Source organism: Oncorhynchus masou, chromosome 1 (assembly GCF_036934945.1).
Source record: "Oncorhynchus masou masou isolate Uvic2021 chromosome 1, UVic_Omas_1.1, whole genome shotgun sequence".
Taxonomy (NCBI): Eukaryota; Metazoa; Chordata; class Actinopteri; order Salmoniformes; family Salmonidae; genus Oncorhynchus; species Oncorhynchus masou.
Window position 1 is genome coordinate 15,067,264 of NC_088212.1, and position 14,982 is coordinate 15,082,245.

The 14,982-nt window shown below is 42.4% G+C and overlaps 1 pseudogene; it reads right to left on the reverse strand.

The window, feature by feature from the left end:
- LOC135546676 (cotranscriptional regulator ARB2A homolog) overlaps positions 1-14,982 on the reverse strand; it is a 337,690-nt pseudogene that overhangs the window by 166,746 nt on the left and 155,962 nt on the right.

Here is a 14,982-nt window from a genome sequence, read left to right on the forward strand (position 1 = left end):
CCTCCCTCCCTCCCTCCCTCCCTCCCTCCCTCCCCCTCCCCTCCCTCCTCCTCTCCCTCCCTCCCTCCCTCCCCCCTCCCTCCTCCCCTCCCTCCCTCCCCCCTCCCTCCCTCCCTCCCTCCCTCCCTCCTCCCCCCTCCCTCCTCTCCCTCCCTCCCCCTCCCTCCCCTCCCTCCCTCTCCCTCCCTCCCTTTTTCTTTACATTTACATTTAAGTCATTTAGCAGACGCTCTTATCCAGAGCGACTTACAAATTGGATTCTTTATTTGTAATATTTTCTACATTGTAGAATAATAGTGAAGACATCAAAACTATGAAATAACACATACAGAATCATGTAGTAACCAAAAAAGTGTCAAACAAATCTAAATATATTTAGATTATTCAGTAGCCACCCTTTGCCTTGATGACAGCTTTACAAACTCATGGCATTCTCTCAACCAGCTTCACCTGGAATGCTTTTCCAACAGTCTTGAAGGAGTTCCCACATATGCTGAGCACTCGTTGGGTGCTTTTCCTTCACTCTGCAGTCCAACTCATCCCAAACCATCTCAATTGGGTTGAGGTTGGGTGATTGTGGAGGCCAGGTCATCTGATGAAGCACTCTATCACTCTCCTTCATCACTCAAATAGCCCAATAGTTTTGGGTCATTGTCCTGTTGAAAAACAAAATGATAGTCCCACTAAGTACAAACCAGATGGGATGATGTATCGCTGCAGAATGCTGTGGTAGCCATGCTGGTTAAGTGTGTCTTGAATTCTAAATAAATCACTTGACAGTGTCACCAGCAATGCACCCCCACATCATCACACCTCCTCGTCCATGCTCCACGGTGGGAAACACACATGCATAAGTCATCCATTCACCTACTCTGTGTCTCACAAAGACACGGCGAATGGAACTAAAAATCTCAAATTTGGACTCATCAGACCAAAGGACAGATTTCCATCAGTCTAATGTCCATTGCCCGTGTTTCTTGGCCGAAGCAAGTCACTTCTTATTATTGGTGTCCTTTAGTGGTGGTTTCTTTTCAGCAATTCGACCATGAAGGCCTGATTCATGCAGTCTCCTCTGAACAGTTGATGATGAGATGTTTCTGTTACTTGAACTCTGTGAAGCATTTATTTGAGCTGCAATTTCTGAGGCTGGTAACTCTAATGAACTTCTCCTCTGCAGCAGAGGTAACTCTGGGTCTTCCTTTCCGGTGGTGGTCCTCATGAGACCCAGGTTCATGATAGTGCCTGATTTTTTTTGTCGACTGCACTTGAAGGAACTTTCAAAGTTCTTGAAATTATCCGGATTGACTGAACTTCATGTCTTAAAGTAATGATCAACTGTTGTTTTTCTTTGAGCTGTTCTTGCCATAATATGGACAAGGTATTTTATCAAATAGGCATGTATACCACCACTACCTTGTCACAAAACTATGGATTGGCTAAAAGAAAGATGCAGTAGATGGTATCGAGTACAGTATATACATATGAGATGAGTAATGTAGGGTATGTAAACAAAGTGGCATTGTTTAAAGTGGCTAGTGATACATGTGTTACATAAAGATGCAGTAGATGATATAGTATATACATATACATATGAGATGAGTAATGTAGGGTATGTAAACATTATATTAAGTAGCATTGTTTAAAGTGGCTAGTGATATATTTTTACATCAATTTCCATAAATGTCCATTATTAAAGTGGCTGGAGTTGAGTCAGTGTGTTGGCACCAGCCACTCAATGTTAGTGGTGGCTGTTTCTAACAGTCTGGTGGCCTTGAGATAGAAGCTGTTTTTCAGTCTCTCGGTCCCTGCTTTGATGCACCTGTATTGACCTCGCCTTTTGGATGATAGCGGGGTGAACAGGCAGTGGCTCGGGTGGTTGTTGTCCTTGATGATCTTTATGGCCTTCCTGTGACAAGGCACACCTGTTAATTGACATGCATTCCAGGTGACTACCTCATGAAGCTGGTTGGGAGAATGCCAAGAGTGTGCAAAGCTGTCATCAAGGCAAAGAGTGGCTACATTGAAGAATCTCAAATATAAAATATATTTGATTTGTTTATCATTGTTTTGGTTACTACATGATTCCATATGTGTTATTTCATAGTGTTGATATTATTATGCAATGTAGAAAATAGAAAAAAAAAAAAAACTGGAATGAGTAGGTGTGTCCAAACCTTTGACTTGTACTGTATGTTGTCTGAACGTTACTCTGCTGTAGATTTCAACATGTTGACATGGTCCTTAAGAATATACTGAACAAATATATCAATGCAACATGCAACAATTTCAAATTGTTTCATGAGTTACAGTTCATATACGGAAATCAGACGATTTAAATAAATTCATTAGGCCCTAATCTATGGATTTTCTCATGGCAGGAACGCAGCCATTGGTGGACATGGGAGGTCATAGGCCCACCCACTTGGGAGCCAGCCAATCCAATCAGAATGATATTACAGACAGGAATACTCCTCAGCATGGTTACACGTGGACTGTGGTTGTGATGTTGGTAGGACGTCCTGCCAAATTATCTCAAACAACGTTGGAGGCAGCTTATGGTAGAGAAATTAATATTCAATTATCTGGCAACAACTCTGGTGGACATTCCAACAGTCAGCATGCCAATTACACACACCCTCAAAACTTGAGACATCTGTGGCATTGTGTTGTGTGACAAAACTTCACATTTTAGGAAGGCCTTTTATTGTCCCCAGCAAAAGGTGCACAACATTTAAGCTGATCTTTTATGGGATCATTTATTTCAGTTCATGAAACCAGCACTTTACCTGTTGTGTTTATATTTTGGTTCCGTGTTTATAAAATAATCAAATATATGCCATTTGGCAAAAAAAAATTATAGTCATGCGTGCATACATTTTACGTAGGGTGGTCCCAGGAATCGAACCCACTATACTGGTGTTGCAGGCGCCATGCTCTACAAACTGAGATAGAACCAGTCAAAAAGTCTACAGACAATTGATTATGTGGAATACTGCAAAGACCTCCCCCTTTGCAAACAGAGCAATCCCAGTCACCCCTAGACCTAACCCTTAGTCCAGAAAGTACATTATATTACATCATATTATGCAGCGCTGAAATGAGTCTCCCTTTTAACAGCAACCTTTCCCAAGTATATCAGAAGAGAACACAGCATCAGAGTGGAGTGCTTGGAATATTTAAAACATCAACCAATCGTGTACAATGACCTTGTACACAGCAAGATCATTATTTGAGTTAAAAGTCGTTAATAAATAAATAAATAAATATTTAGCCTCTATTTTATCAGGGAGGCATACTGAGACCAAGGTCTATTTTACAGATGAGCCCTGAACCTCATAAATGGCAGAAAATACACACATCCATATATAAATACAAAATGCAAGCAGAAAGAACAAACATGGTCGTACAAAACTAGCACATTGATCAGCAATAAGGTCCTCAGCGTTTGATTTGCCCTAGAGGCACCAAAACATCACATGTAACAACATCTTGAAGATAACAAATAAGGTGCAGAAAACTAAAAGCTGATTTACCTAACTCAGTGGAGACCAAAGGAATGTACTGAGTTAGCCATCTATGACACCAGATGTGGTAACTCGTATGTCTAAAGTTTAGTAAAGATGTTGGGTACAGTGGGACTTTTTGTAAAAGGGCTTTAGAAATGAAAACATAGCAATGTATCAACCTACGTGACATCATAGAGGGCCAACCAACTTCCTGGTAGAGAATGCAGTGATGACATCACAGAGGGCCAACCAACTTCCTGGTAGAGAATGCAGTGATGCCATCACAGAGGGCCAACCAACTTCCTGGTAGAGAATGCAGTGATGACATCACAGAGGGCCAACCAACTTCCTGGTAGAGAATGTAGTGATGAGTACTAAAATTGTCACCCATAATAAAGCACATGATGAACTGTGTCTAACGGCAACTGGGTTGATATTTGTGGCAACTGGGTTGATATTTGTTTTATTACATTTTTTTTACCTTTATTTAACTAGGCAAGTCAGTTAAGAACTAATTCTTATTTACAATGACGGCCTACCAGGGAACTGCCTTGTTCAGGGGCAGCACAACACATTTTTACCTTGTCATCTCAGGGACTGAATCCACCAACCTTTCGGTTACTGGTCCAACGCTCTAACCACTAGGCTACCTGCCGCCATAGATGATGTCGCCATAGATGATGTCACCATAGTCTAGGACCAATAGGAACGTGACTGAATAATCCGTCATTCTCTGAAACATTAATAGTAAAATGATCACAACATATATTGTTGCATATGGATTAGAGATGCAAATTCGTGTTTATTTTTGCTGCCGAATAACCAACCCTTATTAACCGGTCAACAAAAGATAAACATTTCCCCAAATACTAAAATTATGTAACCAACAAGAAAACACTATGCTTGCATACAAGGAATGGACATTTTTCATTAAGAGCTTAATGAAAACATGCAACAATACCAGCAAGCCTATTGTCTTACAGTCAAAAGGCTATAGCCTATTACTGAACATTCAAAGCAGCTAATTAAACATCATTTTCAAACATTTGATACAAACCGTAATTCACTGGAAAAGCCAGTTGTAAACAGCAGACCTAATGTGAGCGGTTCCATACGTGACAGAGATGAACATCTCCAATAGACATGTAGAAAGAGGGGGATGCTAATAGCAACAGCTAGGATGGGATGTTAATAGGACTGGGATTATGGCTTCGGCTTCTGGACAACGAAAGAGAGTAGATATGAAAACCAATATAACAGGAGAGAAATGCGGGTTAATGGCATGAGGGATTCTTTATGAAATAATTGAATCCACGTTTCTATGGATGGAGTTTGGCTCGGCTAAACTTATTGTAAAGTGGTGGTGACGTGCTGGTAGCCAGCCTACCATTGTAAAGTGGTGGTGACGTGCTGGTAGCCAGCCTACCATTGTAAAGTGGTGGTGACGTGCTGGTAGCCAGCCTACCATTGTAAAGTGGTGGTGACGTGCTGGTAGCCAGCCTACCATTGTAAAGTGGTGGTGACGTGCTGGTAGCCAGCCTACCATTGTAAAGTGGTGGTGACGTGCTGGTAGCCTGCCTACCATTGTAAAGTGGTGGTGACGTGCTGGTAGCCAGCCTACCATTGTAAAGTGGTGGTGACGTGCTGGTAGCCAGCCTACCATTGTAAAGTGGTGGTGACGTGCTGGTAGCCAGCCTACCATTGTAAAGTGGTGGTGACGTGCTGGTAGCCTGCCTGCCTACCATTGTAAAGTGGTGGTGACGTGCTGGTAGCCTGCCTACCATTGTAAAGTGGTGGTGACGTGCTGGTAGCCAGCCTACCATTGTAAAGTGGTGCCTACCATTGACGTGCTGGTAGCCTGCCTACCATTGTAAAGTGGTGGTGACGTGCTGGTAGCCAGCCTACCATTGTAAAGTGGTGGTGACGTGCTGCCTGCCAGCCTACCATTGTAAAGTGGTGGTGACGTGCTGGTAGACTGCCTACCTACCATTGTAAAGTGGTGGTGGTGACGTGCTGGTAGCCTGCTGGTAGCCTGCCTACCATTGTAAAGTGGTGGTGACGTGCTGGTAGCCAGCCTACCATTGTAAAGTGGTGGTGACGTGCTGGTTGCCAGCCTACCATTGTAAAGTGGTGGTGACGTGCTGGTAGACTGCCTACCATTGTAAAGTGGTGGTGACGTGCTGGTAGCCTGCCTACCATTGTAAAGTGGTGGTGACGTGCTGGTAGCCAGCCTACCATTGTAAAGTGGTGGTGACGTGCTGGTAGCCTGCCTACCATTGTAAAGTGGTGGTGACGTAAAGTGGTGGTGCTGGTAGCCAGCCTACCATTGTAAAGTGGTGTGTGACGTGCTGGTAGCCTGCCTGCCTACCATTGTGCCTACCAAAGTGGTGGTGACAGCCTACCATTGCTGGTGGTGAGTGCTGGTAGCCTGCCTGCCTACCATTATAAAGTGGTGGTGACGTGCTGGTAGCCATTGTAAAGTGGTGGTGACGTGCTGGTAGCCATGCCTGCCTACCATTGAAAAGTGGTGGTGACGTGCTGGTAGCCTGCCTACCATTGTAAAGTGGTGGTGACGTGCTGGTAGCCAGCCTACCATTGTAAAGTGGTGGTGACGTGCTGGTAGCCTGCCTACCATTGTAAAGTGGTGGTGACGTGCTGGTAGCCAGCCTATCATTGTAAAGTGGTGGTGACGTGCTGGTAGCCAGCCTACCATTGTAAAGTGGTGGTGACGTGCTGGTAGCCAGCCTACCATTGTAAAGTGGTAGGCTTTACCATTGTAAAGTTTTTAAGACGCAATTGTATTTAGAATTGTTATGTATTGAGCAATGACTGGGCTTCTAAAAGTATGTTTCTCTCCAGTGCCAGCTCTTACAGGAGCTGCTCTCACATTGTCCGTCATGTGATAGGCTCTGGAATTCCACTAAATTAAGCAAATTAACCTATAGACTGATTACTGGTAAAATGTATATTCGGCGGATTACTGATTAATGATTAAACTAATATGGATGGAGAACTTCCTACTGAGTTTTAAAATCATACATATAGAATTGGTACACACACACACTGAGTCAGTCACTGACGTCCCTGCCCCCTTGTCTCTGAGCATTTGCCCTGACCACCATGCATAATGCAGGCGCATGGAAAGCACCTACAGGCTAATGTCAAATAATAATATTGCATGGCCCCCTGCAGAATTGGAAAACCTTGGATGGGACTGCACTAACGATCTCACGCTGCTAGCATTACAAAGTGCAAAAAGGTTCAGGGAGAGGGAGGGAAAGAAGAGCGAGAAGAAGGAGAGCGTGAAGAGAGAGAGAGAGAGAGGGAGGGAGAGAGTGAAAGAGTCTCCTAATTATGTGAAACCTATTCCAGTTGAAATACTTAAAATATATTAATATGGACTCTTCATCTCTGTTGATATCATCACACATCTCTCTCTCTCTACTGATATGCTCACACATCTCTCTCTCTACTGATATGCTCACACATCTCTCTCTCTCTAATGATATGCTCACACCTCTCTCTCTCTCTACTGATATGATCACACCTCTTTCTCTCTCTCTCTGCTGATATGCTCACACATCTCTCTCTCTACTGATATGATCACACCTCTTTCTCTCTCTCTCTCTGCTGATATGTTCACACATCTCTCTCTTTCTCTGCTGATATGATCACACACCTCTCTCTCTCTCTCTCTGCTGATATGCTCACACATCTCTCTCTCTCTGCTGATATGCTCACATATCTCTCTCTCTCTGCTGATATGCTCACACATCTCTCACTCTCTGCTGATATGCTCACATATCTCTCTCTCTGCTGATATGATCACACCTCTCTCTCTCTCTGCTGATATGCTCACACATATCTCTCTCTCTGCTGATTAGCTCACACATCTCTCTCTCTCTCTGCTGATATGATCACACCTCTCACTCTCTCTCTCTGCTGATATGCTCACACATCTCTCTCTCTCTGCTGATATGCTCACATATCTCTCTCTCTCTGCTGATATGCTCACACATCTCTCTCTCTCTCTGCTGATATGCTCACATATCTCTCTCTCTGCTGATATGATCACACCTCTCTCTCTCTCTGCTGATATGCTCACACCTCTCTCTCTATGCTGATATGCTCACACATCTCTCTCTCTCTCTCTACTGATATGCTCACACCTCTCTCTCTCTCTCTCTGCTGATATGCTCACACCTCTCTCTCTCTGCTGATATGATCACACATCTCTATATCTCTGCTGATATGATCACACATCTCTATATCTCTGCTGATATGCTCACACATCTCTCTGCTCTGACCTCTCTATTTCTAACACTTACAGACAAGCAAGATCATCATCACAGATCTTTTAAACACATGAACATGACACTTGAGTCTTAACCCTTGTCTTATAATGTGTGTGTGTGTGTGTGTGTGTGTGTGTGTGTGTGTGTGTGTGTGTGTGTGTGTGTGTGTGTGTGTGTGTGTGTGTGTGTGTGTGTGTGTGTGTGTGTGTGTGCATACGTACCCACGTGCAAATGTTTTGTTTTTCTGTTGTATTTCAATCAACATTCACATTACTTCAGTATGCTCACTGCAAAAAAGTCTAATGTCAGCCTGAGATACAAAGGGGGAGAGGTAGATAGATGATAGATAGTTAGTGATGATAAGGGGCTTTAAGCCATCTTTTATGACAGAGGGAGCTAATCGGCTACTGCTAATGAGCCCCTATTAGTGTGTGTAGAGATAGTGTCAGGAGAGACAGGCAGGGAGAAGAGGCAGTGCTGACAGCTCACACACCGCCCATCAGTCCCACCGAGACCACTAGGCCTGTCAGAGACGACAGTGACATCTCACACACACGCGCTGCATACGCATGCATGTACATACACCATACATGCACGCACGTACAAACGCTGGGACACGCACGTGCACACACACACCCACACACATTGGTGTGAGCGCTACAGCCAACAACTGTGATGAGACAAAGAGGCTAGTCCTCTATCACATTCTCAACACATTAAAACTCCAAAATACCCCACACAAAGTCCACTGCGCCTGTTGGACGTCGAGAGACAAGGTCTGTGTGGATGGACAAGCTGTCAAAGACTTGAACATGACGTGACTTTCATCAACTTCTATTAGGTTTGACAGAAGGGCTGGGTTGAGGAACTTTTGTTTCTGTTTGTCATCATGGCGGACATTTATTTTGATCACTGCAATATTCCCTTCTTGTGTTTGAGTGTACGGCAAGGTGGCCAAGGTGTGTGTGTGTGTGTGGTTAAAAGATAGTGTATGGGCCATGATCAGAACGCTGGGTGTGCGTGTTTACAGAGTGTGTGTTCCACAGATAATAATTCCATTGGTCAACCGTGTAAGGGGACAAAGCTGCTCTGACCAGGGAGAGAGAGGGAGGAAGAGCGAGTGAGAGAAGGAAGAGTGTCATGTGGTTCACACTCACACACTGAGAGCATACTGGAGCATACTGGAGCATACTGGAGCATACTGGAGCATGGCCAAACACACCACAGCCTGACCACAAACAGCCTCTCTTTCTTTCCTTCTCTCACTCTCTCCCAACCCCGCCCACAACCCTTTCTACACTTGCATCTATCCATCACCCTCTTCCTAACTGCCTCGATCCCAACTCTACCCATTAACCTCCCCGTTTGCAGCTTTTATGGCCCGTCTATGGCTTTCTTACCCCCCCCCCTCCATCACCCCCCCCTCCATCACCCCTCCCTCAATCACCCCTCCCTCAATCACCCCTCCCTCCATCACCCCCCCCTCGCTCACCCGTATGGGGATTTGCTCTGTCTCGCTCTCCTTCTGTGGGTTGCGGTACTTCTCATAGAAGTCCCTCTTCTTCTTGCTCTCCTGGTCGTCCTTGCGCTCTCTCTTCTCGGCGGGTTCGTCCGAGGCCTCGGGGGAGGGCAGGGGGGTGGGCTTGGCCGGCCTCTCCACCTCCAGGTGATTCTCATTGGGGTTGAGCACCATCACACCGTAACACTCCTGGAAGACAACACAACAACACACACACGTTTGTTAGAGTCCACAGACTTTCCTCCGACTTGTAAATGTGTGTGTGTGTGTATGTGTCTTAGCTAGTGAATAGCACTTAGTGAGTCCAAAGGCCATGCGTCTGTCACTTTTCAACTTTTAATCGATCCATCCATCACTTAACTCAAGTGTTAGGGCCGACATACGAGTGGTACCTTTGAATTGGGATCAACTTCAACTTCCATTGTTTTAGCAACTTACCACCAAACACAAGAAAAATATGATAATGTACACAGCAATGAATGTTTCATAATGTTAAGATGTGAAATTAATAACAGAAACTAAACATTAATGCATAGCAATAAATTCACAAATTGTTCAAATATGCTGTAAAATTAAGAAGGGAAAAAGTTCATGTGAATTGAAATAGGCAGAATCTATTGTGGTCTGGGGAAGTTTTCACAGGGCCTAAGTGACTTCTTCAACTCTGAAGTCATTTTTAATTAAGTGTGTTTATTATCCAAGCACTCTGAAACGAGAGGAGGAAACAGAGGGATTCCTGTTCCACTTTGGCTACACTTCACACACTCCTCCTCTGTACGTACACACACACACACACACACACACACACACACACACACACACACACACACACACACACACACACACACACACACACACACACACACACACACACACACACACACACACACACACACACACACACCCCTCTGTACGTACAAACACACACAGATCTGTCCTGTCAAAAAGGCTTTTTAGAAGACGAGTGTAGGAGTTAGAGAGGAAATGTTTTTCTGATTCCTCCCAGTCGCCATCAAGCACGTCTCCTCATGTGTTAACACAATGTGTCCCTCCTGCTTTTAATATGTGTTAACACAATGTGTCCCTCCTGCTTTTAATATGTGTTAACACAATGTGTGTGTCCCTCCTCCTTTTAATATGTGTTAACACAATGTGTGTGTCCCTCCTCCTTGTAATATGTGTTAACACAATGTGTGTCCCTCCTCCTTTTAATATGTGTTAACACAATGTGTGTGTCCCTCCTCCTTTTAATATGTGTTAACACAATGTGTGTCCCTCCTCCTTTTTAATATGTGTTAACACAATGTGTGTGTCCCTCCTCCTTTTTAATGTGTGTTAACACAATGTGTGTGTCCCTCCTCCTTTTTAACATGTGTTAACACAATGTGTCCCTCCTCCTTTTAATATGTGTTAACACAATGTGTCCCTCCTCCTTTTAATATGTGTTAACACAATGTGTCCCTCCTCCTTTAAATATGTGTTAACACAATGTGTGTGTCCCTCCTCCTTTTTAATATGTGTTAACACAATGTGTCCCTCCTCCTTTTTAATATGTGTTAACACAATGTGTGTCCCTCCTTCTTTTAATATGTGTTAACACAATGTGTGTCCCTCCTTCTTTTAATATGTGTGAACACAATGTGTGTGTCCCTCCTCCTTTAAATATGTGTTAACACAATGTGTGTCCCTCCTCCTTTTTAATATGTGTTAACACAATGTGTGTGTCCCTCCTCCTTTAAATATGTGTTAACACAATGTGTGTGTCCCTCCTCCTTTTTAATATGTGTGAACACAATGTGTGTCCCTCCTCCTTTTTAATATGTGTGAACACAATGTGTGTGTCCCTCCTCCTTTAAATATGTGTTAACACAATGTGTGTGTCCCTCCTCCTTTAAATATGTGTTAACACAATGTGTGTCCCTCCTCCTTTTTAATATGTGTTAACACAATGTGTCCCTCCTCCTTTTAATATGTGTTAACACAATGTGTGTCCCTCCTCCTTTTTAATATGTGTTAACACAATGTGTGTGTCCCTCCTCCTTTTAATATGTGTTAACACAATGTGTGTGTCCCTCCTCCTTTTAATATGTGTTAACACAATGTGTCCCTCCTCCTTTTAATATGTGTTAACACAATGTGTGTGTCCCTCCTCCTTTAAATATGTGTTAACACAATGTGTGTCCCTCCTCCTTTAAATATGTGTTAACACAATGTGTCCCTCCTCCTTTTTAATATGTGTTAACACAATGTGTGTGTCCCTCCTCCTTTTAATGTGTTAACACAATGTGTGTCCCTCCTCCTTTTAATATGTGTTAACACAATGTGTGTGTCCCTCCTCCTTTTAATATGTGTCAACACAATGTGTGTGTCCCTCCTCCTTTTAATATGTGTTAACACAATGTGTGTCCCTCCTCCTTTTAATATGTGTTAACACAATGTGTGTCCCTCCTCCTTTTAATATGTGTTAACACAATGTGTGTGTCCCTCCTCCTTTTAATATGTGTTAACACAATGTGTGTCCCTCCTCCTTTAAATATGTGTTAACACAATGTGTGTGTCCCTCCTCCTTTTTAATATGTGTTAACACAATGTGTGTGTCCCTCCTCCTTTTTAATATGTGTTAACACAATGTGTGTGTCCCTCCTCCTTTTAATGTGTTAACACAATGTGTGTGTCCCTCCTGCTTTTAATATGTGTTAACACAATGTGTCCCTCCTGCTTTTAATATGTGTTAACACAATGTGTGTGTCCCTCCTCCTTTTAATATGTGTTAACACAATGTGTGTCCCTCCTCCTTTTAATATGTGTTAACACAATGTGTGTCCCTCCTCCTTTTAATATGTGTTAACACAATGTGTCCCTCCTCCTTTTAATATGTGTTAACACAATGTGTCCCTCCTCCTTTTTAATATGTGTTAACACAATGTGTGTCCCTCCTCCTTTTAATATGTGTTAACACAATGTGTGTGTCCCTCCTCCTTTTTAACATGTGTTAACACAATGTGTCCCTCCTCCTTTTAATATGTGTTAACACAATGTGTCCCTCCTCCTTTTAATATGTGTTAACACAATGTGTCCCTCCTCCTTTAAATATGTGTTAACACAATGTGTGTGTCCCTCCTCCTTTTAATATGTGTTAACACAATGTGTCCCTCCTCCTTTTAATATGTGTTAACACAATGTGTGTCCCTCCTCCTTTTAATATGTGTTAACACAATGTGTGTCCCTCCTCCTTTTAATATGTGTGAACACAATGTGTGTGTCCCTCCTCCTTTAATATGTGTTAACACAATGTGTCCCTCCTCCTTTTAATATGTGTTAACACAATGTGTGTGTCCATCCTCCTTTAAATATGTGTTAACACAATGTGTGTGTCCCTCCTCCTTTTTAATATGTGTTAACACAATGTGTCCCTCCTCCTTTAATATGTGTTAACACAATGTGTGTGTCCCTCCTCCTTTTTAAATATGTGTTAACACAATGTGTGTGTCCCTCCTCCTTTAAATATGTGTTAACACAATGTGTGTGTCCCTCCTCCTTTTAATATGTGTTAACACAATGTGTCCCTCCTCCTTTTAATATGTGTTAACACAATGTGTGTCCCTCCTCCTTTTTAATATGTGTTAACACAATGTGTGTGTCCCTCCTCCTTTTAATATGTGTTAACACAATGTGTGTGTCCCTCCTCCTTTTAATATGTGTTAACACAATGTGTCCCTCCTCCTTTTAATATGTGTTAACACAATGTGTGTGTCCCTCCTCCTTTAAATATGTGTTAACACAATGTGTGTCCCTCCTCCTTTTAATATGTGTTAACACAATGTGTCCCTCCTCCTTTTTAATATGTGTTAACACAATGTGTGTGTCCCTCCTCCTTTTAATATGTGTTAACACAATGTGTCCCTCCTCCTTTTAATATGTGTTAACACAATGTGTGTGTCCCTCCTCCTTTTAATATGTGTTAACACAATGTGTGTGTCCCTCCTCCTTTTAATATGTGTCAACACAATGTGTGTGTCCCTCCTCCTTTTAATATGTGTTAACACAATGTGTGTCCCTCCTCCTTTAAATATGTGTTAACACAATGTGTGTGTCCCTCCTCCTTTTAATATGTGTTAACACAATGTGTGTCCCTCCTCCTTTAAATATGTGTTAACACAATGTGTGTGTCCATCCTCCTTTTAATATGTGTTAACACAATGTGTGTGTCCCTCCTCCTTTTTAATATGTGTTAACACAATGTGTGTGTCCCTCCTCCTTTTTAATATGTGTTAACACAATGTGTGTGTCCCTCCTCCTTTAAATATGTTTTAACACAATGTGTGTGTCCCTCCTTTTAATATGTGTTAACACAATATGTGTGTCCCTCCTTTTAATATGTGTTAACACAATGTGTGTGTCCCTCCTCCTTTTAATGTGTTAACACAATGTGTGTCCCTCCTCCTTTTTAATATGTGTTAACACAATGTGTGTGTCCCTCCTCCTTTAAATATGTGTTAACACAATGTGTGTCCCTCCTCCTTTAAATATGTGTTAACACAATGTGTGTGACCCTCCTCCTTTTTAATATGTGTTAACACAATGTGTGTGTCCCTCCTCCTTTAAATATGTTTTAACACAATGTGTGTGTCCCTCCTTTTAATATGTGTTAACACAATATGTGTGTCCCTCCTTTTAATATGTGTTAACACAATGTGTGTGTCCCTCCTCCTTTAAATATGTGTTAACACAATGTGTGTCCCTCCTCCTTTTAATATGTGTTAACACAATGTGTGTGTCCCTCCTCCTTTAAATATGTGTTAACACAATGTGTGTCCCTCCTCCTTTAAATATGTGTTAACACAATGTGTGTGTCCCTCCTCCTTTTAATATGTGTCAACACAATGTGTGTGTCCCTCCTCCTTTTAATATGTGTTAACACAATGTGTGTCCCTCCTCCTTTAAATATGTGTTAACACAATGTGTGTGTCCCTCCTCCTTTTAATATGTGTTAACACAATGTGTGTCCCTCCTCCTTTAAATATGTGTTAACACAATGTGTGTGTCCATCCTCCTTTTAATATGTGTTAACACAATGTGTGTGTCCCTCCTCCTTTTTAATATGTGTTAACACAATGTGTGTGTCCCTCCTCCTTTTTAATATGTGTTAACACAATGTGTGTGTCCCTCCTCCTTTTAATGTGTTAACACAATGTGTGTGTCCCTCCTTTTAATATGTGTTAACACAATATGTGTGTCCCTCCTCCTTTTAATATGTGTTAACACAATGTGTGTGTCCCTCCTCCTTTTAATGTGTTAACACAATGTGTGTCCCTCCTCCTTTTTAATATGTGTTAACACAATGTGTGTCCCTCCTCCTTTAAATATGTGTTAACACAATGTGTGTCCCTCCTCCTTTAAATATGTGTTAACACAATGTGTGTGTCCCTCCTCCTTTTTAATATGTGTTAACACAATGTGTGTCCCTCCTCCTTTAAATATGTTTTAACACAATGTGTGTGTCCCTCCTTTTAATATGTGTTAACACAATATGTGTGTCCCTCCTTTTAATATGTGTTAACACAATGTGTGTCCCTCCTTCGTTTAATATGTGTGAACACAATGTGTGTGTCCCTCCTCCTTTAAATATGTGTTAACACAATGTGTGTCCCTCCTCCTTTTT